This window comes from Patagioenas fasciata, chromosome 29 (assembly GCF_037038585.1).
Source record: "Patagioenas fasciata isolate bPatFas1 chromosome 29, bPatFas1.hap1, whole genome shotgun sequence".
In the NCBI taxonomy this organism is placed as follows: Eukaryota; Metazoa; Chordata; class Aves; order Columbiformes; family Columbidae; genus Patagioenas; species Patagioenas fasciata.
In genome coordinates, this window is record NC_092548.1 from 3,969,990 (window position 1) to 3,996,639 (window position 26,650).

A 26,650-nucleotide genomic window follows, 5' to 3' on the forward strand; every position below is an offset into this window, starting at 1 on the left:
ACCATGCACAGAGGTCACCCGAACCAGCTGGAGTCTTCCCACTCCTGACTCATAAATAAGGAAAAAAGCATCATGCAGTTGGTAGCAGTGATTTTCCAGGGACTCTGGGGAATATGCCCAGGCTGGGTTACCCCCTGCGGTCACGGTGACACAGCCGCACGCTCCCATGTGCGCTGTAGCTGCAGTGCGCCCTGCATGGGGAGTGCTCCACCACACATACTCATGCCATGTTCTGCAGCGAAACAGAGCATCTGTGTGTAGGCTGGCTATTCTGCAATTGTTTGGGCAAGCAACAACTCAAAAACTTTAATGGAAAAACAAAGAGGAAAAGGACTGCAATGGGACAAGCAGCTAGGTGACGCACACAGACACGGTCATTTGGTGGCTTTGTACCATCCACCAACTTGCAGTCAAATATTCCAGCCAGGAAAAACCTTATTAGGTAACTAGAGTGCGGATGCATGAGATCCACAGGTCAAACTCTTCATCTGTTGATACATTCCTTGGGCTCTGTCCTCAGCTGCAATGTCACAACAGACACGTCTCTTAACTGTAGAGAGTATACCATGAAGTATGGAAAAACTAGGTACACAACATCAGAGAAAGAAAAACTATCAGATGATGGAGTACATCCTCACAAAGGAGACCTTATCATGGCTTTTAGTCCAGAACATAACCCACATATCTTCTAGCTCACTTCATATATTGCCCTTCTGTATATTCTAAAACCACAGATGCTACCATGAGCACAACCACACTGAGAAGGGGGAAAGGGGAAATCAAGCAATGACAGAGGTACCTGATGCTAAGAAGTCACTCACCAGCACCAAGAACTGCTCATCTGCCACTTGAGCGTCGGTCATCAGGAACACGATGCCTATGTTCTTCACACCGGCTTTCAGGTACAGGTTTGCCAGGTCTGCCTGGACGTTGAAAAGCAAGAGGACTTAGGGGGTGCACCTCCATTCTGCAAAACTCAGGTAGGTACCACATCTACAAGCAGGATATTTCAGAATCTTCCCATTAACCAAGAATAAAGCAATGGCAATTAATTAGCGTGAAACTGCACTTTGGCCACTCTCCATCTTCATGGCTGAGTCTGCCAGGTTATATGGGGGAGTCTATCGCTGTCATCATTGTAAGACTTTACCCAGTAAGACTTGACGTTACGGCCAGGTCTGTGTAACACAAAAAAAAAGAGAAAGAAGCCCTGGCCAGCACCGCTACACACAGGGAAATGCTTGTAGCTGGAACACCTGGAGGTCAATGGATGTGGCTAAAGACATCAGTGCAGTCCCTGGTTGTGGAGGCTGCCCTGGGAGTTCAGAAAGGCTTACTGTGGGCACAATAAGTCACTATACGGGGACATTAAAGCACCACAGGGACTGGGAGGGACAGCAGCCACTGAAAATGTTGGACCTTGGTGTCCCCATGCTGTAGATTTCTCTGATTTCACAACTATACCTGAATTTTCTTTTTTTTTTCTGAGGTGCTGCAACACATTTCTTTCTGCTTGTGAAGAAAGGAGAAGGACACCTTGTGCAAACAGGGATGTTTTCAGTTTTATTCCTTTCCAGAGTCTGAGCAGGGACTCGCCCTTCAGTGTCCCACTCAGTGCAGTGATGCTGACAGAGAAACTGCTCATATGGAAAAGCTGTTTCACCTCAAAGGGGACAGTGTCCTGATGAAGGACACAGTGTCCTCCTGATGAAGGACACCAACTTCTTGAAATCCAAGTTGTTCATGAGATGGGAAAAACGCCATCATCCCGCTCAAACTCCATCATTTCCTTCCTGCCCCTCCAAGCAGGATACAAGGCATGCGGGAGACACTGAAGGAATTTACTGGCCTGTGTTCCAGAAACTTTCTTAGAAATTCAGCAAATACACACGCTCCCTCAAAAAGAATCATTTGTTACTTCCATCACTGGAAATTTGAATTAGATCAATTATAACAGCACGAGGGGCCAATGCCAGACAGGGTAATCTGTCACCATCCTGCTCTTCCATATCTAAGAAAAAAAGATGACTCCATATTTCATAAACTCTTTGAAAATGAATAGAGTGAAGGGAACATCAAATTATCTTCCACCTCCACAGACAGAAGTAAAGACATGCTTTGAAAACAAGTTTATTAATGCTGGTTTCAAGCTATATTCCTAGATGGGAGCACAGGTTTTCTCAATGAATAGGCAGGTAGGAGCTAGAAAATTGTACGAGTGGGGCTGAAGAACACAGAGGAAAGTTGAAAATACCCAATGGATGGAGGATCAGGCTTGTGTGACGTGACAAAAACATGACAAAAACAACCTGTACACAACTACAGGTCATCAGGCCCTGCCTCTGATGGGGAAGGAAGGCAAGGGTTCATTGGCCATCGCATCTCCCGAGCAGAATGGCGTGAAGTTACTGAGGTTGTGATTTTTACAACATTTCTGATGAGAATCCTTTTGCCAGCAGCTAAAATACTTGAAAATCATTTCAACGATATTTTACAATGTTGATTTGTAACTTCTGTGCTCACTAGCCTGCGCATAGATATAAGCACAGGCACCTGTTCTCTATAGTGAACCATCCACCATCCCCTCAGTCCCTCCCTCATACAAAATCCTGGTGGAAGGACTGGATACGACTTTGGAACTCTCCTCCTGCTCTCTCCTGCTCCTTTTCCACCTCCAAATCACTCCACAACAGGCACCTCACAGGTGAGCTAATTACCACATCTTGGTTTAATTAGAAATAATAGTCAAATACGGTTTCTTGAACAAGCATTAACTGAATGTCCACACCAGGGGTTTATCATCGGAGCCCAGCGCTGACTCTGAGCCTTGGGCTGGGATGTTGTTGGGTCTGGCCAGCTCAGAGGGCTGGCAGGGGACATCAGGCCTGTCTGCACCCCACAGATGTGTTGGGAAGCACTGCTCCTCTCTGCAGTCCCATATAGTCTCTGGAGCTTTTTACTGTCTTCACAATGGCGTCATTCAACACGCAACAAGACAGAATCACGGGATCCCAGCCTGGTGGGGGCTGAAGGGACCTCTGCAGATCCCCCAGCCCAAGCCCTGCTCACGCAGGGTCACAGAGCAGATCACACAGGTGGGTCCAGGCGGGTTTCAATGTCTCAGAGAAGGAGACTCCACACCCGCTCTGGGCAGCCTGGGCCAGGCTCTGGCACCTCCCAGCAAGCAAGTTTCTGCTCATGTTCAGATGGAGCCTCCTGTGTTTCAGTCTGTGCCCGCTGCCCCTCACCCTGGCGTTGGGCACCACTGAACAGAGTCTGGTCCATCCTCTGACACCCACCCTGAGATATTGATCCATTGATCAGATCCCTCTCAGCTTCTCCAGCTCAACAGCCCCAACTCTCACTGAGTCTTTCCTCATCAGAAAGATGCTCCAGACCCCTCAGCATCTTTGTCTCCCTCTGGTAATTCCTTGTCCTTCTTAAATTGGGGATCCCAAAGTTTTCAGGGCAAGTTCTGCTTTTTATTCCCTTCCGCTCCACCTCAGCCCCAGGAGTCACCCACCTTCAGGTCAGGGATCCCGTACCCTTTCCTCAGCGTGATCTGGAAAAGCTCCAGGGAGCTGATGAAGGCCGCCAGCCTGGTCAGGCTCTGCTTCCCGCTTCCACCCACGCCGACCAGGAGCGCGTTCCCTCGGGGGGACTCCAGGATCCGGTTGATGCGGCAACTAAATTGAAGCATATAAAACCTGTCATTAATAAGAGTATTTTTCTTATTCTCTGCCCACTGCTTTTCAATATATATTTTAATCACTAGGAAGCCGTAGTCTGAATGGGATGAAAAATGTCAATCTAAGAGACATGTCAGCAATCAATCCCCATCTCTGCTGAGGCCCAAACAAAGGACGTAGCTGATTAAAAAAATAGTTTGGTGGCGATTCAAACTGTGTCCAATATTTTTCCACCTGCCAAGTCCTGCTGGATAGAAATATTTTAAGGTGAAGGCCTGGATGTCTTTGCAGGGAGGACAAGGGAAAAAACACATTACATGGACATGCAAATAGTGAGAACAGAATTCATGGCTCTGGTGCACCTCTCCAGTGAAGGTTCCTCTTCACAAAGCATTTTGGGTTCATGTTCAGGTGAAGGGTCCTGCTATGCATTAAAGCATATTCATATACATCTGGAATAGCATAATACCTGTCTGGAAAATACAGTCCAACATTATTTATCCAAGCCACCATTAAGAGTGAGATTTTGTCACACTTAAAATGAACTTGCTATTGTTTTTCAGGTCTGTTCACTTGTCCTTGAGAGTTGCACAGTGAGCTCTGCCCCCAGTCTATTCTCTTTAAGCAATTGCTGACATCCCCACGTTAAAATCCCAAGTGAGGGAGGTTTAGAGGATCCTACCTGTGAAAACCTCACTGTCAGGTGTCTGAAATGCAAGCACCATTCCCCTCTTGACATCACTGCCTTTATTCAACTCACTTAACTGAGTATTTTCCTAGACTAATCTAATTAATTTTTCAAATAAGACTGCAAGAAATACTGTACTGCTTTATTACAACTCAAGCGTCTTATGATCTATGTGCAGACTCCCACAGATTGTGAAATTAAACCCAGAATAGCAATCCAGCTTGTGTGGAGAGCTGGAATGTTCCTGCTTTTCATTCTCTAGCTGGCTGTCCCCAAAAGCAAGGGCACGGGGTGTGCGTTGGGAATGGGCACCATGAGCCCCGGGTCAGGAGGTGACTGACCCATATCCCCCACCTCCCCACATACATTAACTCCCTTACTTTTTTTTCCCAACAGAAACTTCACAACAAATTCAAGATGTCATCCATAAGCTGTTGGAGATGGAATAATTTGTGTGTTTCAGCAAAACGCAATTTCCAAATGCGCTGAATCGAAATCACTCAGCTCCAGTGAAAATCATGCTGAATACTCAAACCTCGCCTTCCCGATTACTCACAATATTAACTGGAGGGATACTGACAGGTTTTGTTGAAAATCCCAATTTATGTAAAGTGCAAAAGAAGCACAAGATTAAAATTACTGTCACCTTTCTGCAAGCAGAAACACCAATGGACATCAGGTTGCATATGACTCATTAATACAAAGAAGTAAATGCCCAAACTATAAGGGAAGCCATGCCCCAGCACAGCCAGCACGCTGCACCGCAAAAGGAACAGATTGCTGAGCTCTTAGAACAGAACTGGTTAAACAGCTAGGTAAAAGGAGTAGAAATTTATATATATATATATGTATTTTTTTAATTTGCATGAGAGTAACTGCATTAGGTTACCAGGTCCAGCAAACCTGAAATCACCCACACAAGCGTGCAGCAGGACAGCGGCTTCCTTCTAGCTTAGTCACAAACCTGCTCTTCATGATACAATGTTTCCAGGCAAAATCAGTTAAAACTATGATTTACAGGGGAGGTTCATCTTCAGAAATTATCTGAGGCCAGGTCTGCATTTCAGCCCCCAAAAATCAGACCACACCTGGAATATTGTGTCCAGTTGTGGCCCCTCAGTTCCAGAAGGACAGGGAACTGCTGCAGAGAGTCCAGCGCAGCCACCAAGATGCTGAAGGGAGTGGAGCATCTCCCGTGTGAGGAAAGGCTGAGGGAGCTGGGGCTCTGGAGCTGGAGAAGAGGAGACTGAGGGGGGACTCATTCATGTTTACAGATATATAAAGGGGGAGTGTCAGGAGGATGGAGCCAGGCTCTCCTCGGTGACAACCAATGACAGGACAAGAGGCAATGGGTACAAACTGGAACACAGGAGGTTCCACTTAAATTGGAGAAGAAACTTCTTCCTGGTGAGGGTGTCAGAGCCTGGCCCAGGCTGCCCAGGGAGGTTGTGGAGTCTCCTTCTCTGCAGACATTCAAACCCGCCTGGACCCCTTCCTGTGGAACCTCAGCTGGGTGTTCCTGCTCCATGGGGGATTGGACTGGATGAGCTTTCCAGGTCCCTTCAACCCCTGACATTCTGGGATTCTGTGATTCTGTGGAATTCCCAACAAGCATTTAAATCATGTATAAGAGCTGGAGGTACGTGTCACGATCCATACCACAGGCATGTAAATAGCTTCATAATGATCAACGGAGGCTCGCTATTTTCATATAGTCCCACGTGTCCAGTTTCCACAGGGAATCCAGCTGGACCTCCAGGCATCGGAATGCAAGCAGGCTTTCCAAAGGATCCAGGCAATTTAAGTGTCTCAGTCCATTCAAACTAGTAGCCTGAATTCACGTAATCTCACATTATATACATTTGAAAATCCCACTGAGAATTGTGTAAACGTGCCTCTAACCCAGTTGTGAAAGCATTTAGGGACATCCTGGTGTAACTAGTTCTGTGGCTGGCTGTCAAGTGAAGACAAAAAGCACTTGATCAATGTCATGTACAATAAACGTCTGTGCCGTATGCAGAGCATCAAGGGCCAAAGATGTAACAGCAACCAGACTTCAAACGACCAGCAGCATGCTGACCCTCCATCCGACAGCCCCGCATCCTCACAGTGTCAAAAGATCCCCCCAGCAGCAGCTGGAGAAGCAGGGCAGTATTTGTGCAGGACACACCACGTGGGCAGATGAAGCTTCTGCACACCTCCAGCTCCTTCTGCTCTAATAATGGATACCGACATCCTCCAGAAACCTCCATGGAAACAATCTGCATGGATAAAAGCTACAATGAGAGCATAAAGACAGAAAACTCCCTTACACGTGGCACATGGCGTCCTCAAACAGCACCAGGCTCATGGCAGCGTTGACTTCGTTGTAGCTGCCCAAGGCTTCCACAAGGATCTTGTTCAGCTCCTCCCAGGTCGGAACTGGCCTGTAGCTGGGTTCTCCAACGCCTTTAGCGAAATGGCAATAAATGTTCATTCGCTTGGTCTGCTCTAAAGTTTCCTCAATGTCCTGTCAAATTTAAAAATCATTTTTAAAAAAGGTATATAAGAAGTAAAGGAGAAAACACTGCAGCTCTATGTCATCTTTCCAAGTGAAGCACAGTGTTCCAAAAAATGTCCATATAGCTGCACCTGTGTGTTGAAAAAGGGGAAAGAGCGACAAAAGGGAAGGAAAGGGAAAGGATAAAGCCCCAATACTTGCTCTGGACCTTTTGTAAATCACAAGAACTCATCACCTTAAGAAAATGTGAGCACAAGAAAAGCCCCACAGCAACAGCTACAGCATGACACTGTTGCATGGACAATGATTAACAGCCAGAGGAAAAAGCACTGTCTGCGTTACTGTGATATTTGCAGGACTCCAATGGCAACACTGCCGGGTGATGACAGGACTGAAGCAAAGCAGGTCTAGAGCTTCCATTAGGAAGATATTTTGGAAAAAAAGGAAAGCACTAGGGATTTGTGCCTGCATCTCACTTTACTCCCACCAAGACTGGGGATCTGACTCTTTTGCTTTTGCCACAAGACTCAAGACATTTAAATAAAATAATTTAATTAATTCACAGAGCCGAAATCTCCTCTCCCCGGTGCCCTTAGGGAGAGCATCGTTCACCCAAATACCAACATTGGCAGCCCAGGAAGCAGTTGACAGAGATTTTGCTCCTGGTGTCCCACCAAGAGCATCACACTCCATGCAAGTGAGAGATTGGCAGACCTTGGGTCAAACTTCTCTTGCCCAAGGAACCTTTTTCCTGTAAGCACGTACGTTATTATCAGAGTTATGAACCTCAACACTTACGTCATATAATTTCTTCACCGTCTCCAGCTGGATTTTATCAAAGGTACCATAATCCTTTTCTTCAACCATCTTATCCCGGTAGACTCGGTTTGACTCGTGCAGGTAGAGCTTCACCAGGTCTTGGGGGTGCTGCAGACATTCCGGGGTAGAGAACAGAAGGCCCTGTGGGGTGCAGAGACCAGCAGTAAACCCCACCTTGACCTGAAGGGCCTGATGTCTCCCCAGCATCCAGGCTGAATGGGGCTGAATCACTCAAAATGCAGAGTTACTGTAACAACCTGCAAATAAACTTCTGAAGAAGCCCCTGGAGAACGTGCCCTTCGTTACCTCCAATTTCCCAAAGCAATTGTATATATTACACCAATTTTAATAGCCAAAGTGCATCCCCAGCGCAGCCTGATCTCCAAGAGTGCGTAGGGTCAGACACCAGCCCGACGGGCGGGTTTCTGCATCCCAACACCACAGCACGGCTGCTTTGTCAAGAAGAAGATAGTTTGGACATCTTAGCGGTGATGATTTTTTTCTAAAATCAATTAATTTTAATTAGGTGCATTCTGGCTGCAGGAAATATTAGTTTCTGTCTGCTTATGACAGCATGTTTACCATGAACTCTATTAAAATGCATAAAAGAATTATATTTCAAAGAGGTGTCACCTATTACTAAGCCTATTAACAGCACCCAGGGTTTTCAATGGCATGTATTAAACAGACAGTTTTTATTCCTAACATCTAATTATTTACACACAAAACATAAAATGTATTAAAAGCAATGTAAAGCAGGCCATCTCAGCTCGATGGATCATGGCTCAAATCATTTGGGTTTCACATTTGTCATTACAGCTGTCAAGCTGTTATTTTATTTATTTCAGAGAAAGGATAGTGAGAAGAGCTGATGACTCAAAGAGAATAAGGTGAAACCCATCAGGTCCTAAAAAAAAGTCACTCTAAAGACACTCCAAGCCACAAAAGTTGTGTTCTTGATGCAAGCAAATGTAAGGCTCAGAGGGAAGAAAATCCACGTTTCACAAATCTGTAAGCAGTTTATTAACTTAACACCTGAACATCTCCCCTTCCTTCACTTTACAGACCCGACTCTCCCGACTCCTCTCAGCAGAGCTACCAGGCTCTGCCACGGCAACCAGCTGCGTCCCCAGAGAGCGACGGGGACGCTCTAGATATGGAAGAAATTGCTGCCCCTGAGGGTGGTGAGAGCCTGGCCCAGGTTGGCCAGAGAGGTGGTGGATGAACCATCCCTGGAGACCAGGCAAGAAAAATAAATAACTTTTTCTTTGCAGTCTAAATAACATTTAAAATTATACTAACTAGTGCAGCATAGCGACCCCTTTCTAGCTGTCCTGCACTGCTGGATGAAGCACCTGCTCTCCTTTCTCCTGACGTTCTTCTTGGGGAGCCTGGAGCTGCCTCAGCAGCGGTGACATGAAAACAATGACAAACACAACAACAGCGTGTGGGCCACAAACTCAAGAGTCCTATTTAAAGTGCCAATTTTTAAATCTGCTCTGATATCAGGGAGGGTTGACGAGAGGCTCCAGTCACCCCCTTGGCACTGCATAGAATCACAGAATCATTTCAGCTGGAAGAGACCCTCACGAGCATCGAGTCCAACCATACCCTAATTCTAGCATGAAACCATGTCCCTAAGCACCTTGTTTAAACACCTTTCAAACCCCTCCGGGGATGATGACTCCACCACTGCCCTGGGCAGCCTGTTCCATAGCACCGTGGTTGCCATGTGCGATAGAGCAGCTGCTGGCACCTGGATCTCTGTTAGGAAGAAAAATAGCAGAGATGGGAAGAGAGAAGGAGGGGGAAGCTGTGAAACCAGACTGGCTCAGGTAACCACACGCCAGCCAAACCCAAGGTAAAGCTGTGCCAAACAACCGTGCCAGACCAAGGCACAAAACAAACTCTTGCTGACCCTGCGCCCATCTCGCCGCCGTCATTCCCAACTCAGCCACAATGTCAGCACGTAACACACAAGGTGCATTTCGGTGCTTCAAGCCTGAAGTTTGCAGGGCTCTTTAGTGAGCTCAACCAAGGGTGAACATGAAAATCCCTCCCCATGCAAAGGAGTGAGGAGTTCACTGGCAGCGGAGCCGACGTGGAGCAGCAGGACACGCCGGAGCCCCCGCTGCTGTCTGGCTGTCAGGAGGAGAGAGCCTGCTCTTCCCCAGCTGCCACAGATCTTCATGTGACATGCTGCTTCAAAATCTTGTTAGAAATAGGAATAAAAAGCAAAATACAACCCTGCTGGGTCTATGATTATTATTTTACAGAGATGACAGATATAATTTAGAGCATAATACCATGGTAACCCTTTCAGATGGAAAGAAAGACAGCAGCAGGGCTTTCTCTGGTGGGAGCCAGCGGGGAATGTATTTTTAAAAAGCATAATCCACAACTCTGTCACTGCAGAGACCTGTCTGCTTTAATCAAGGGTAAATTGCTTGGAGCGTACCAATCAATTTAACTCTGCAGTGCATGGTGGGACCCAGAGGCACGAAAAGGTGCTGTAGAAGTGCAAGACAAAGTAGTGTCGGACTTGAACCACAGACGGGACCCACTACAGAGCGAAGGTAACAGATAATACCTTCTGATGAGCCCAAAGGATTACAAAGGACTGAAGGGTGACCTTGCCCCTGCAGCAGTAACATCAGTAACAGTAAATTATATACTCACAACAACCAGGAGCCAGGCTGCCGTTCCTGCAGACCTTGCCTAACCCTGCTCCAGCCCCTTCTTGCCTGTCATCCCTGACTGTGGTTTCCAGCCCCTCCTCATATTTCCAGTGAAACGTGACAGCAAATTAAAGTTAGATTATTACAAATTATTACGGTACTTGCTGAGCCTTCTGTAGTCATTTAAAACCAGCCACGAGCCCAGGGGGCTGAAGATGGTCATAGATTTTGAGGTTCCTTGTTATTCTTTTTAAAAATCAGGAAGCAGCATCCTTCAGCCCAGACCCTGGTGTGTTCCCAGGTCAGCAGTGACCCGAATGTGTTTGTGTACTCAGCAGAGGAACCATGCCCAGTGCTGGCTTCCCCTCTTCATCCCCCTTCTTCACCCACAGCCCTTCTGCCAGTCGCCACCTCCCTGGAGACTCATGTTCCCCTTTGGGAGCCAAACCCCCCCACAACACACACATTACCCTGGTGTCACATAGGACCGACCAGCTTATCTCTACTTGAGGGCCTGAACCAAAGTTTCACCCTTGGCCAGCTGACGCCAGACAAGCAGCAGCACTGAGTACAATGCTGAGGCATTTAATGCTGTCCAGCTGAAGGTGAAGTCCAGAGACAAAATCAAATTAGAACAGTGGATGAAAATCATTGTTCTGCAAGGATACATGGAATTTCTCACAGCCTTCCCAAGTCAACACAACTAGATGGTTTGGTAGGGGTCTGGAGCATCTTTCTGATGAGGAAAGACTCAGTGAGAGTTGGGGCTGTTAAGCTGGAGAAGAGAAGCTGAGAGGGATCTGATCAATGGATCAATATCTCAGGGTGGGTGTCAGAGGATGGACCAGAGTCTGTTCAGTGGTGCCCAACGCCAGGGTGAGGGGCAACGGGCACAGACTGAAACACAGGAGGCTCCATCTGAACATGAGCAGAAACTTGTTTGCTGGGAGGTGCCAGAGCCCGGCCCAGGCTGCCCAGAGCGGGTGTGGAGTCTCCTTCTCTGAGACATTGAAACCCGCCTGGACCCACCTGTGTGATCTGCTCTGTGACCCTGCGTGAGCAGGGCTTGGACTGGGGGATCTGCAGAGGTCCCTCCAACTCAACCAGGCTGGGATTATGTGGGATTCTGTAATGCTGAGGCATTTAGTGTTTTCCAGCTGAAGGTGATGTCCAGAGACAAAAATCAAATGAGAACAGTGGATGAAAATCATTGTTCTGTAGGGATACGTGGAATTTCCCACAGCCTTCCCAAGTCAACACAACTAGATGGTTCATCTCAGGAGAAACCTATTGTACAGCCAGGGCAGCCTGGAAAACAACATGGCTCAAGCAGTTCAGACAGGAACCCACACAACAGAAGAAGACACCTGTGTCCTTGAACAGCCGCTGGAACCCAGGCTGGATATCCTGACATGTTTCAAAAAGCATTAGAGACCCACACTTGGGCAACAGAGTGAAACCACACCTGTGTCCCTGATGGGGCGCTGGACACCCTTGGGGCCTCCACAGCCTCGGATGAACCTGGATATCCTCACCTACCTGAATCTGAGCACCTTGAACTGGAGCCTAATCCCACCTTAGATCTGCAAAGTGCTGATGTCTGACAAGAGGACAGTCACCTTGGACTCCTTTCACCTCCAGTGAATGAGGTGCTTCAGAAACACAGTTCCTCTGAGCTCTTCTCCGTGTTTGTCCAGGAGGAAGAGCTGATGCACTACAGACAGAAATGCCCATTTTTCTCTGCTGGGGGAGAGGACGCGACTCGCCAGGCAAAAGGGAATCCCACTGAAGATACTCAGACCCCCAGAGACGATCATTCCAATCAGTCAGGACAAACATGAACAGTGCTTGACAAAGTCAATCCACTGCTGCCTGCCGAGCCTCCTACCCCTGGGTGTATAGGTTGCTCTTTTCCCTTTGGTTTCACCAATACCTGACAAATCTCTCTGGTATTTTGCCATCATTTGTAGTGAACACCTGGAGTCACCTTCAGCTGAACCCTCGCTCCAAGCAACGCAGACATCAGCCTGACCAGCTGGAGCCAGGTGGCAATGGGTCTTGGGTGCAGAAGGGAAAACATGAGAGCAGTAAGGACCTGTACCTGTTGAAAGGAATTATTGCTGACTTGATTTGGGGCCGTCTTCCTTGTTCTGTGCAACACTCACATGCGTACAATGTCCAAATTCATTAGCTGCAGCAATTAAGATACAAGTTCTTGGAGTGTTTTGTAATGAGGTAATTAGCACAGGACTCCTTGTCATAAGAGCTGTCAGGCAGTTTTGACAAAGGGAATCAAGCTGGGCTTCTAAGGTTGGTAGGTGCAGCATTAATATATAATATGTATATGTATATAACAGTATGTATATAATAGTGAGATAACAACAGAGCCACTGGACAGGCTGCAAATGGAGCCATTTTAAGGACCTGTGCAGAGCCAGCAGTATCACAGCACAGCGGCAGCAAGTCCAGGGGCTGACCCCTCCACAGCTGCAATTTCTACGTGCTTTGTGCCTTTAACAGTTGTCATTGGCCGCTTGTATAACTACAGAACAGTCGGTAAAACAACAATCTCCAAATGCCCTTCACACACACAGCTATTGTGCAGGCGGTGTTTGATTGCTTGTCTGGGATTAAAAGGAATTTGAAAAAGGCAACATGCACCGAGCTACATCCACCAGTTCTCCATCTGCCCACAAGCTAAGGAAACTCACATGTCCCTAACCAGGAAAAGGGGGTTGTTTATTCCTTTATCTTTTTTTTTTTTCCCAGTTAGCATCATATCAAGGGTCATGGGCCATGGCAGACTGGAAGGTGGGTGGAGAACTGGCTGGCCCAGCAGGCTCCGAGGTCTCACTGGAGCTCCAGTGCTCCGCAGGGGCTGGTACCGGGGCAGTGGGTGTCTCCATGCGGGAGCCAGCAGTGCTCTCCCAGCAGGGCTGCAGCTGGCACTGACCACGCAGAACGCAAAGGGAAGGACCTTGACAGGCAGACAAAAGCTGTGTGAGGTTCAATCCACTTTTGGGGCCCCCAGGACAAGAAAGACATTGACATACTGGAACGAGTTCAACGGAGGCCACCAAGGTCATAAAATGGTGGAGGACAGGACATGCAAGGAAAGGCTGAGAGAAATCGGTTTGTTCAGCTCGGGGAAAAGGTGAAGGGGAATTTTAATTCTGTTTCTATCCCTGGAGACATCCCAGGCCAGGCTGGATGGGGCTCTGAGCACCCTGAGCTGGTGAAGATGTCCCTGCTCATGGTAGGGGTGGCACTGGGGGAGCTGGGAAGGTCCCTCCAACCCAAACTGTTCTGTGATTCTTTGACTCTGTCTACAACTACCTAATAGGGAGTTATAGAGAAGACTGAGCCAATTTTTTTTGGAGGTGTATAGCAAAAGGACAAGAGGTAACAAACTGCAGGAAGGGAAATTCCAACTGAAATAAAAATATATCAGCTTCACCGTGGAGTGGGTTTAGTGGTGTGACAAGGGTCGGAGAGGTTATGGGAACTCCAGTCATGGAAACATTCAAAACTTGGCTGATCAGCCTGACCTGACTTTGAAGCCAGCACTGCACAAGAAGGGTTTGGACAAGAGAGTGTGAGCTAAATTATGAGTTTATGAAGATTGAAAGTAACACATGGAAATGCATTCCCGGAGTCCAGAGCTTCTTTCACACTCAATTTCAGGAAGAAAATTGTGTTCCCGTAGGGACAAACAGGATATCAGGAGATCTCAAAAACTCAAGAATATTTAATGTGAAGGAATAATCAAGAATGAATCCAAAAGGTAAGGAAGGATTTCAAGAAAAATTGGACCACTATTTAAATAAACATTATGAAGCCCAGGAGCCAGACTCCCCCACTCCTGAAGCCACGTGATAAACAAAACAACACCTGAGCTCAGTCGCTGCTCCTGCCCCAGCATCCAGACCTGGCAGGACATTTCCTAATATCCCACAACCTGAGCACCTTTCAAGCAGGTTACAGTTAAAATTAAAGCTTCCCATGGAAATGCTGCTTTTCTCTCTCTGCCTTTCAAAGCACAGATTAACTAGAAGTCAGGAGTTAACACGACCCACATCTAACATCAAAAGCTGCTGATGTTTAGCTGAGCATAAGTGACAGGTCTGATTCTTTCTTGGCACAAAAGAGTTATTAACTTTTTCAAGGCCCTGTTTTTGCATTTCCCACTACGTCATTACTTCAGTTCTTGTGTGATGGACCAGACCACAAGGCACCAAACTTTCAGTACGTACTTAGGAGAACAGGTGTTAAGAAGGACAGCAACAAGTTACAAACCGGGGTTCTACACGAGTTTATGGTGTTCCAAACCTCTCGATTCGGCTGCTGAGAACCTTCTCAAATTTTACTAATCAGCCTTAAACTCTGAAAGGCTCTTTGAGCAGTAATATCTACTGCTTCAAAGTATGAGATTTCAGGGGAAAAAAAAGTCTCTCCGTTGTTGGAAGAAAATATTTCTAAATCTGAACAACTTCCCCTTGGTACAGAACTGGCTCTGGTGGAAATTCAGTTTTAGCAATTAAGTCAAAGCTGGGTTTGATTCAATTATCACCTTTTTAAATGCCACCCTTCATGCACATACTGAGCATCTGACCATCAAGAAGCTAAGAGGACATGCCAGTACAGGCCAACAAGCTAAGCTGGATCTAACTTCAGGGCCAGTAACCCACTAACTATCCACCACCTGCTTCAGTACAATCAAATAATTTGCCTGTGTGGTGGAACAGTGCCATTAATCCCCACATTTACACGTGTGGAACTGAGGCTCCCAAAGATGAGCGCAGCTCCATCGCACTCACCATCAGTCATTTAAGTGCTGAAGTCGGAAGCCCAAAGCTCCCTTCAGCTGGTCCCTTCTACAGCCAGAGGGCCTTTCAACCCACCCCAAACCTGCACATCCATCTGGAACTACTCATCCCTCCCCGCTGACCACAAGAGGCTGGAAAGTAACTAAGCTTCTCAAAGCCATGGGCAATGGTTCTGGAATCCATCCAAAACTAACAAGGAATTAAGGAATGGCCTAAGGTCACCCACTTTACTCAGGGCACACACGTGCTGTGTCATTTTTAGGTAGGAGACTGCATTCTGCCCACCAGAGCTAGAGGAACACAGCTCCGCAGCCTCTTGTAGCATCGGGACAAGCTTCAAGTCCCACAGGACAGCAACTGCACTTACTTGGAAGATATTGGAGAAGTCTCTCAAGTTGAAAATGTAGTGGAACTTGATGGCTGTTGGAAGGAATGTAGCGGCTACTTTCTGGTGCAGTCCCAGGGCAAGGGCAATCAGCTGCTGAGCTGATTTTTGCACAGCCCCCGAGAAATTCCCACTTGTCAGGTGCTGCGTTAAAATGGTGCTATAGATCCTGGACAAGGCATCCTGCCCAGGGATGGACAGCGCGAAGACACAGAAGTGACGCTGAGGGAGAGAAAGGAAGGCATGGAAAGGTCAGAGAGGTAGAAAAACACCTTTCAAGCAAAATGCCCTTGGGGATTTGCTGTGATAATCTCATCTAGGCTCCCTTTCCCATGAAATGCGGGACCAGATGATCTTTTGAGGTCCCTTCCAACCTGGGTTGTTCTATGATTCTCTGATTTGCAGTCCACCTGAACAAGGTTATTTCCCTCTCCCAGTTTGCCAGCAGAGCTCAGGTGGGAAGTGACATCACTCTGCTCACTAAACCAGGGATTTTCAACTGCATCTCACCAATGCTACACTGGAAGTGCAGTCCATTGAAGAGCCAAAGGGCTCTGAAGGTCCCACCGACCTCTGACAAAGCCCAGTCACTGTCTCTATTAAGAGCAGCCCCTGGAAGGTGCCATCTCCCAGAGGACCTCTTTACTAATTTGGAACTTGCAAAGTTGCCCATGGGACACTTCATTTTAACTCCACACCTTGCTGAAGAGGAGCCAGGGTCCAAGCTGACTCTGGTCATTAGGTTTCTCCATGATGAAATGAATTTTGCTCACTGCTACCCAGTCCCTCCATCGGTTGGCAGCTCCCAAAAATCAAAGTCTAATGTTTAAGATCTCTTCCCAAATCTTCTGTTATCAGCAGCGCTTGAACTGCTTTTTGTTTGGCTTGGGGTTTTTTTGTTCGGTTAGGTTTTTGGGGGGATTTGGTTGGTTGGTTGGTTTTGGTGTTCTTTGTTTTGTTGGTTTTGTTTGGTTGCTTGGTTTGGGGTTTGTTGGGGTTTTTGTTGTTGTTGTGTTTTGGTGTGGCTTGGGTTTTTTTTTAGTTTTGTCTGTTTTCTTCGTTTGGGTTTCTCCCCCACACCTCTTTTTACTGACAGCTGCAGCAGACAATTCTGGAAAGCAGGCGGCGTTAATGCACCATGCTTCAGAGCTAAATACGAGCTAAATGAAGGCAAAATCTGCCTGTATGGACCAGAAGGTTGTCCTGAAAGTAGGTGTTAAGCTGGCTGGCAACTTTTGACTTCCTCCTCTGACGGAGCTGCAGAATGCGAGGAAAAACAAACAAGGGAATAAGGGACCCAGTTCGGTGCTTCACTATTAGGAATCACAGTCACTCGACAGATTCGTGCCATTTGTACTGATAAAACAACAGCAGGATCTGCCAGTGGTTGTCCTCTAACCTCACGTTTAAATGATCCACCCCAAAATAAACCCAGCGATGCACCTGCCGTTGTGCAGGGCTTTACCTGCAGCCGAGGGTTGATGGTGAAGCTCCCCGCCGTCGGGTTCATGCACGACACATACTGCACGTTCGTGATCTCCTTCAGCGACAGCTTGGTCCGGTCGTACCTTCGGGCAAAACACAAGCAGCAGCACAGTGACCACGGCCACTGCCTCTCTCAGTACGTGTCCCTGGGCTGCCAGAGGCCGCTTGTCTTCAGGGGGTCAAATTCTGCGTCTTGCCAAGATGAGGCCCAGGCCCAGGTTGCCGGCCTATCTGTACACGGCCTGGCACACGCGAGTCCTGCTCCTGGTGGAAATCCTTCAGCTTCAACAACCTGTAGCTAATATTTCTATCAGTAATAAGCACTGAGCAAAGCCCCTGGGCCATACTCTTCACTTGCATGGAAATGGCAGAAAACAGCAGGAGTGTCTCTGGTTTGATCCCAACCCGGGACAGGGTGTGAGAGACTACAAGGGTGACTCTCAAACACTGTGGCAAACCCAGCCCTGCAACACCCAGTCATGGGAGACGGGCCATCGTGAGCAGGTGAATGGTGATTTACATGTCAAGGCCGAGGTGACAGCCACAGACAAAGGCTGGGTGACACAGGCAGTGCTGTGTTGAAGGACACGCAGCCTGTGCGCTGACAGGCCCGACACGGTGTCAAGGCCCAGGCTGAGAGACCCTTCGGGCCTCCCCCATCTTCCACAATCACCCCCAGTGACGCCTGCACAAAAGCCCAGGTGATCCCGAGGGCTATAAACCCTATAAAACCTGTGCCAGCACGGGCAGGGTGCCACCCTGGGGACCCTTCCACCCACCGGGCTGACCACGGGAACCGAACCACACACCACAGGGTGCTGAACCCTGACTACAGACCCAAGCATTCCTGCATAGGAACTGGACCTGAGACTACAAACCCCTCAAACACACCACGGAGCCCTAAGGGTGGTGAGACCTTTCCTTTCCCTTTCCTTTTCCTTCCCTTCCCATTTCCTTCCCCCTTCCTTTCCCCTTCTTTTCTTCCTCTCTCTTTCCTTCCTATATTCCTATTTCTTTGCCTTCCTTTTTGTGAGTAATACAGTAACATAAGGTTTAGAGCCCCACTTGTGCCACAAAACTCTTTCATGTGAATCTTTTCGCTGCTAAACTGTTTATCGATTGAGCTTAAGTAACATAAATCCTTCTGCCACTGAGTCATTTGCCAATTGGACCAAGCTACAAAAAATAAAGGTCTTTTGTTTGTGGACCTTCAGGATTGTATGTACTTTTTTCCAACCCAGGGGACTGACAAATCTCAGTCACACTTCCCCCAACCATAGCGCCAGGTGGGACATGACAAGGGTCAGCAGGCTGCTGCTGCCGGGGGAGGACAGGGAGTCCTGGGCTCCCTGGTTTAAGAAGGACAAGGAATTACTGGAGAGAGTCCAGCGGTGGCTACAAAGATGCTAAGGGATCTGGAGCACCTTTCTTGTGACAAGAAACTGAGAGAGCTGGGGCTGTTGAGCTGGAGAAGAGAAGCTGAGAGGGATCTGATCAATGGGATCAATATCTCAGGGTGGGTGTCAGAGGATGGACCAGACTCTGTTCAGTGGTGCCCAACGCCAGGGTGAGGGGCAACGGGCACAGACTGAAACACAGGAGGCTCCATCTGAACATGAGCAGAAACTTGTTTGCTGGGAGGTGCCAGAGCCTGGCCCAGGCTGCCCAGAGCGGGTGTGGAGGAATTGAAAACCATTCCAGTGGTTAAAATTCAGACAGTCAAGAAAACACACCTTCAATGAAAATAAAGAAATAATGGGAAGGGTTATTAGAATGGAGTCGTGAGACAGGTAAACTGAGCCTGGGCAGCTAGGAAGTGTCAGGTAGTCTGTAAACCCTGCCGTACCCAACCAACGGGGAACTGGGGAGGGAATTTGCAGTTGGGATTAGGGGTGGATATAAGCAGTGGCTTTTTGCCCTGTTTTGTGTGCCTACCTTTAGGTGGAACACCCGACCTTGCAAAATCGTTAATAAAATATGCTTTGCTGAGAGATCCTACCTGAGCCTATTATATTGGTGAGATGATAACTTCCTGCATGCAATACAGTGCCCAGTGGGCACTGCTGAGCACATGGGCAGAAGGCCTCGATGTGTCTGGGAGGGGACCCATGGCATGCTGCATCCCCCCGCACCTCGCTGCATCCCCTGTACGTTGCTGCATCCCCCCGCACCTCGCTGCATCCCCTGTACGTTGCTGCATCCGCCCGCACCTCGCTGCATCCCCTGTACGTTGCTGCATCCGCCCGCACCTCGCTGCATCCCCTGTACGTTGCTGCATCCGCCCGCACCTCGCTGCATCCCCTGTACGTTGCTGCATCCCCCCGCACCTCGCTGCATCCCCTGTACGTTGCTGCATCCGCCCGCACCTCGCTGCATCCCCTGTACGTTGCTGCATCCGCCCGCACCTCGCTGCATCCCCTGTACGTTGCTGCATCCCCCCGCACCTCGCTGCATCCCCTGTACGTTGCTGCATCCCACCGCACCTCGCTGCATCCCCCTATGCCTCACTCCATCCCCCACACCTCGTTGCATCCCTCTGCGCCTCACTGCATCCCCCTACTCCTCGCTGCAGCCCCTTGTGCCTCCAACGCTCCCTCGCAGCTCCCTCACCCTCTATCTGCCTGACTTCCCTGACACCCACAGCCCAAGATTTCTGCCTCCGCTCCACTGTCTCTGTTCCTCGGAAGCTTTTGGCAGAGCTCAGGCATGCACACAGCTGAGGAGAGTGGAAATTGCAATGCGTCCCTGCCCTGTATTCCCTGTGGAGAGATGCAAATATTCATGTCCCACACAGAGCTGCTGGCTAAAGTGTAAAACACACCAATCTCCTTCCAAAACAGTCACTGCTTTTCCTTCAAATCACCTCTGCCTAGATAATGGTTGTTTGCTGCTGCCTGACAGAAGACAATGTTAGGTGCTCACAGCAGGGGGGTTCACCCCAGCTGAGGCCAAATCCACAGCCGCCTCTGCTCTCAGCGTCGCGGGGCAGCAAGGCCGAGCATCGCGCTCCCCTCGCAGGCTTTGCACTGGGACCACAGTCACAAGCCACAGCAAGAGCAGAGCAAAGCTCCTCTCAACCCAGCTATGAGTAAGCAATCAAGCGGTATTAAAGAAGCGATGGACAACGTCCTCGGACACACGGTGTGAACTGTGGGGTTGTCCTGTGCAGGGACAGGAGCTGGACTCGATGATCCTTGCGGGTCCCTTCCAGCTCAGGACGTTTTGTGATTCTAAGTGAATTTGTTTGCTGGGGACAGGGGAAGCCCTGAGGGTGCTCAACTCTCAGTTCACCCAGAGCCTCCCAACCAGCTCTAGCCCAGCAGTATGCAATGGGAAGAGGGACCCACGCTTTGAGATTCTCTCAAACCCACTCCCCAGCACTGGAGCTGAACAAAAAGGTCTCCGACAACCAAGCCCAAGCAGGCTCCTACCAGTGGCCGTAGTCCAGGTGCTGCCGGATCAGCGTATGGGCCTGCACTGTCCCGTAAGCGTCCACCTCGGGCATGTTGAGATCATCAATGAAGTACACGAGCTTCTTGGTACCTGGAGGGCCATAATTCCTACCAGCCTTTTTCTCCAGAGGTTTCTCAAGCATACCTGTAGGGAGGCAGAGGTGCAAAGCTCATCTACTGGGAGAGCAACTGCTGCAAAATAAAAATGATTTCTCAGCCCAGCTCAATGCTGTGCTGTGTGTAGCTACAGCGGCCCCTCAAGGAGCTGAGATGTCCCCCAGCTGCAGCTGTATGAGGAGCAGCTGAGGGGCCTGGGGGTTCAGCTGGAGAACAGGAGCTGAGGGGAGACCTTCTGATCTCTGAACTGCCTGAAAGGAGCTTGGAGCCAGGGGGGGTCGGGCTCTGCTCCCCAGGAACAAGCACCAGGAGCAGAGGAAACGGCCTCAAGTTGCACCAGGGGAGGCTGAGGCTGGATCTGGGGAACAATTTCTTCCCCAAAGGGCTGTGGGGCATTGGAACAGGCTGCCCAGGGCAGTGCTGGAGTCACCAGCCCTGGAGGGTTGGACAGACGTGGAGATGAGGTTCTCAGGGACTAGAGTGCTAGAGCTGGGTTACGGTTGGACTCGATGATCCTGAAGGTCTCTTCCAACCAAACTGATTCTATGATTCTACAGTGCAGCTGGGAGCCCTGCAGGGACCCTTGGTCAGCACTTTGGTTTGACTTAAATCAGAAAGCTCTCAACTCTTCCTTCCAAACAAAAATACAACAAACTTCGTCTGCTACAAAACATGTCTACCTCAGAGCAAACAAGAGCTTTTCATGCAAGATAAAGCCTTTTGAATCTCTTCTGCATAATTTTTTAAACGAAATCTTGCTTGCAGAGGTGGCTGTGCCAGAGCAGTGAGCATCCCCTGCTGCCTGCCCCGGCGATGCGGCAACTGCAGCGTGGCCAGGGCAGCAGGCACTGGGCGCTGCGATGGAGAAAGGGAGATGGATGCTGTGGGCACAGAAGCCCACGAGCAAAGCTGCTGGTTTTGTGAATATATGCATCTTTTACCCTGTTAGACAAAAATAGGCGATCTCAGGGCCAAATTCCTGGACATCTTCAGAACAACCAACATGACACTTTTATTTAAATGCATCAAATAATCACAAGTTCCCTGATCTTCTCACCAGCGTTACCCAACCCTCCAGATAATGTGACAAGACTTAATTCCAACACGAGCTGTCAAATTACCACCTAGTTTCAAGTAGGGTCACGCACACGCAAAGGAAAGCACGGAGAGAACAGTTTCGCATTTCAAAGCCTTGGAAGACTTTAATTTGTTTTAGCAGAAGGCTGGGGTCATATGTTGCTCTAGCTCATAAAACGTGGGGAATATTTATAATCCTGGGCTGATATTTAATAAAAATCACCCCACGTCGCTGCACATCATGTTCTATAGGTTATCGATTCCTCTGATTGCAGCCCAGGCAACCTTTACTGTCTCAGTAAGTGGAAAAGCAAACGGAAGCAACGCTCCTCTGCCCAGACCCCGGGTGGGTTTTCTGCCCTGTGCTTACTCGAAGAATTTGTTTCATTAGCAGTTTTGGGTTGGCAACAGACCTATAAGGTGCTATAAAGCAGCACACGGTAAGTAGCAATTCTTTGTAATTAGGGAAGACTGGCAAATGTAAACGGGACTGGGAGTTTTTTTAAGCCATTTATTATCACGTGCAAAAGTTGTTAAGGAAGATTTATATTCCGTTGGTTTGTTTCAGATCACAGACCTTTCAAAACGCTGGGTTTTTCCTGCTTGGGTGCACTGCAGACAGCTCGCCTTGCTCACCACTCAAAATGCAGCTGATTTCTTGTCACAGACAGCTGCTGCACAAAGGAATGGATTGTGCTACGAAAAATGATGAATCTTTCCTCAGCGGAGCCTCTCTCCCCGTTCAATAAAACCACAATATTTGAAATTTCTGGTAGCAAGTTAAATTAAGTGTTTCAAATAAGCATTTAATTTAAATTTAATTAGTCCCTAATTAACATATAAAATCAGCCCTTTTTGAGGTTAAACAAGTATGCAAGAGATTCATCACACTGAAATGCAATTACTGGGGATCAAGTGACATGTTCGTGGAAGTGGTATTTTAATTCAAAGCCGTATCTCACAATAATAATAAGGGGCGGTGTGTCTGTGTGAGATCCTGACACATACTCAAACCAGCACCTCAAAGAAACAGTCTGGACACCTCGTACCTTCTGGTTGGGGAGCAAGGGAGAGGGAAAAAAAGAACCCAAACAAAAAAAACCACAAGATTTATTGCAATTTCTCTGAATGACAGAAGTCAGGGCTACATCTGATGGAGGGGCAGAGGCCCAAGAGGGCACGAAGCAGAGCGAGGCCCAGGGCAAATGCCACAGAATGTGGTATTTAGTCACAATAAACTACAGAAAATCCCCAAACTGGCCCCAGGTTCAGGCAGAGAGAGTGTTGGGCTCCTTTTAACCCCTGTGCACATGGCGCTTCTGGAAGCCACAGGATGCAGGGATGGGTTGAACAACAACTCTGCTTCCCCTAAGGGCTGCATCTTATACATCTCTGCAGCAACAGGCACCTTGTCTAAGGAGCTACTGGAACTCAGGTTAGGATCTTTTTTAAGTAAGAAAAAATCCAAAATTACTTTGTGCCCATGTTTTACAAATTTAAAGATGTGCCTGCTGGGGAAAAGAATAAAGCAGCCAAGTGACAAACTACACAAAAAGGGACAAATTAACTCTAAAAAATGAGCAGCAGGGATCCAGGCCAAGCAGTATAAATCATGCTTCTCAATGCAAATCTCACCACCACATCTTCATCCACACACAAGACAACTTGCTCCTCTGTGCAGGGGAAGAAAATCACTGACTCAGCCCACAGCTCATGACCAGGGACACGGTGCCAGGTCTGCCTGTACAAATAACACCTGCACACACTCGCCCATCCAGCTGGAGACAAACGGCTGCACATTCACAGAATCACAGGATCCCAGGCTGGTTGGGCTGAAGGGACCTCTGCAGATCCCCAGTCCAAGCCCTGCTCACGCAGGGTCACAGAGCAGATCACACAGGTGGGTCCAGGCGGGTTTCAATGTCTCACAGAAGGAGACTCCACACCCGCTCTGGGCAGCCTGGGCCAGGCTCTGGCACCTCCCAGCAAACAAGTTTCTGCTCATGTTCAGATGGAGCCTCCTGTGTTTCAGTCTGTGCCCGCTGCCCCTCACCCTGGCGTTGGGCACCACTGAACAGACTCTGGTCCATCCTCTGACAGCCACCCTGACATATTGATCCATTGATCAGATCCCTCTCAGCTTCTCTTCTCCAGCTCAACAGCCCCAGAGCTCTCAGTCTCTCCCCATAAGAAAGAATCTCTAGGTCCCTCAGCATCTTTGTCCCCCACCCAGGCAGCTGGACAGAGAGACAGAGAGACAGACAGACAGCCAGCCAGACAGCTCAGCCCATTTAGCAGCTCAAGGGCATTTTGCAGAGACCCCAACACAGGGAAAAAAGCAAAGGGGCACCTGGGAGGGAGGAGGGAGACTGCAGCCATCACACACTAGCAAGACCCAAAACCCTTCAGACCTGCCCCAGAAAGCTGCCGTGACTCCACGACACAGCCCCAGGTGACACAGCGTGGGCTGAGCCTGTGCTGTCACCTCTGCGAGTGGATCAGTCCCACAGGGCAACTTTAAACTCTGACACCTTCCTTAAAACATCTGCAGTGTCGGGAGCCCAGCAGAGCACAGACAGGGGCTGTGATGCTCATGGCCGTGAGCGTGTTCGCCCCAGGGCCACCTGGCCAGGAAAAACCCACATGGTGAAGGTTAAAACCTTGGTCTCACTGGTGCTGGTCCTGTAGAGGGAGTAAAGGGATTTCAGGACACTTGGGTCAGACCAAACTCCATAAAGGAAGTTATTTTGGTTTACAGTGACCCACAGCTGTTGTTCAACTCAAAACAAGCAAGGTTGTTTCATTCCTGATTAATAAATACATGTAGAAAATTATCCTCTCTCTTTAGGTCAACTGAAAGTGAAAATACCATTCCAAAATGAGTCACTTTTCAACAATTCCCTCTTTCTCTTCATCTGTGAAAAGACTACACAGCAGAACTGACCTTATCCTGGTCTCAAACTTCATCTTTCACTGATGTGCCAAAATCCTCATCAAAGATATTCTCATGGGCTTCCCCAGGTCAGAGCCTCCCAGGGTCAGCAGCCGTGTCCCCTGGGGCGGTGGGATGTGGCACCCGCTCCGTGGGAGCACACGGGGCTGCATCAGGATGCGGGGGACAGCCCAGGAACCAGCAGCACCTGCACATCCCCATTAGCACTGTCCTCACTGACAACTGGGATGCAATTCCCATCATTGCACTCTGAGCACAGCTTAGATCCCAGCCAAGCAACCCATTCTATTCAGCACGGGCTTAAATTCAAGCGTATTAAAGACACACCTCAAGTCAAGTACGAGCTGTGTGCTGTAGAGAACAGCAGCAGATTTAAGTGTGTGCTTCGCACAGCCCTGAACCAGAGTCGTGGTGTTCAGAATTCAATCCCTCATGTTGGGAAATGCCATTTTCCATAAAACCAGGAGTCTGCGGACCAGTGAGTTTCACAGTGGGATTTAAGAGTCAGTGGGTGCCAGTGCAGTGCCCACAGTGCACACCCAGCTCCAAACCCCGACGGACACCCCAGGAATTTGGTGACCTGCCAGGCAGAAGTCCCACATCTCAGCCATTGTCTTACCTTGCAGCATGGCAGAGGTGGTGTAGTAGTTAAACGGGACCTTCTTCACCACATAGGCGTCTGTATCCAGTGAGCAGAGCTTGTCCCCCACCAGCACAGACTTCCCCGTGCCGGCGTTGCCCACCAGCATCACGGGGCGCCGGCGCTCCAGGAGCCTGTCCATGAAGTACCGCACACGGACCGTCTCGGTGGTGGGCACCAGGCAAGCCTGAGAGGGGCAAAACGAGCAGGTAAGTGTACCCATCTGTGGCACCACCCCACTGCCATGTTCTGAGGAGACATCAAACTGGGAGAGCCAGGAATGAGTGCGGTGACCTGAGTTTCTAGATGGCGCTAGGAAGGGAACAATACACTGCTACCAACCATTCAAGTCAAACTATCTGTACAGACGAAACAATGACAGCGGGATGCTGGGAGCAACATCTGGATCTCCCCGCAAACACACATTTTGCTAAAATGGTAACAATTTTTACAAGTCATCTGCTCACTGTGGCACCTCTAAAAGGAAAGAAAGGCATAGCTGGCGAACGCAATTCACTACCTGCAGCAACTCTCATTTTTCGTCCAAATCATATAAACAACCCTATTTTCAGCCACGCAGAATGACGAGATGGTGTCTCAGGGACTTTGTCACTACGTTGTCCCACATCCTGCTTCTCTCTGCAGGCCAAACGCACCTCCATCCCGCACCCTGGGCACACCAGCCCTGGCTCATAGGTGTCTCTGAGCCTGCGCCTCATGGACATCACTCAGCTCTGGAAGATGGATGGAGGATGAGTCTTCACAGTCAAAGTACAGTAAAGAAAGATGGGTAATTGAGTTGTACTTCATAAAGAATGTGTCAAGGGTTTTGATTGTGGGGTGACAATACAACCATGGCAGATGTGTTGTTAGCCCCCTCTCCCCCACCTTCAGCCCCTCTCTCTCCCCCATTCCCACTCAGGACAGGTGATTGGGAGGGAAAGAAGGATAGATAGAAGAGAATTGGAAAAATTAAAGATGTTTTACTAATGCTACTAATAAGAATAGAGAAAATAATACAAAATATACAAAACCAATCTTGAAAGCCCCAGCAACTGCAGAGCTGGCACCTGAAGTCCTGGACTGGACTGTGCAGCCAACCGGAGCTGGATTCAGTCTGTCATGAGGCCTCAGTTCGCAGGGACGACCAGCAAGGTCCTCTCCTAATCTCGGCCATAAGCAAAATGGACGAGATCCTCGTGATCTCCCACTTTTATATGAAGTGTTCACGTGAATGGGATGTTATACTCTGTTTGTCAGTTTCTTGGTCACCTGTTTCTCATTGCCCCTCTCGCGAGATGCGAATCTGTCCTTATCAATAACCTCACATTCCATTGCTAT

The 26,650-nt window shown here is 48.7% G+C and overlaps 1 pseudogene; it reads right to left on the reverse strand.

Moving 5' to 3' along the window:
• LOC139825811 (dynein axonemal heavy chain 9-like) overlaps nucleotides 1-26,650 on the reverse strand; it is a 248,318-nt pseudogene that overhangs the window by 148,604 nt on the left and 73,064 nt on the right.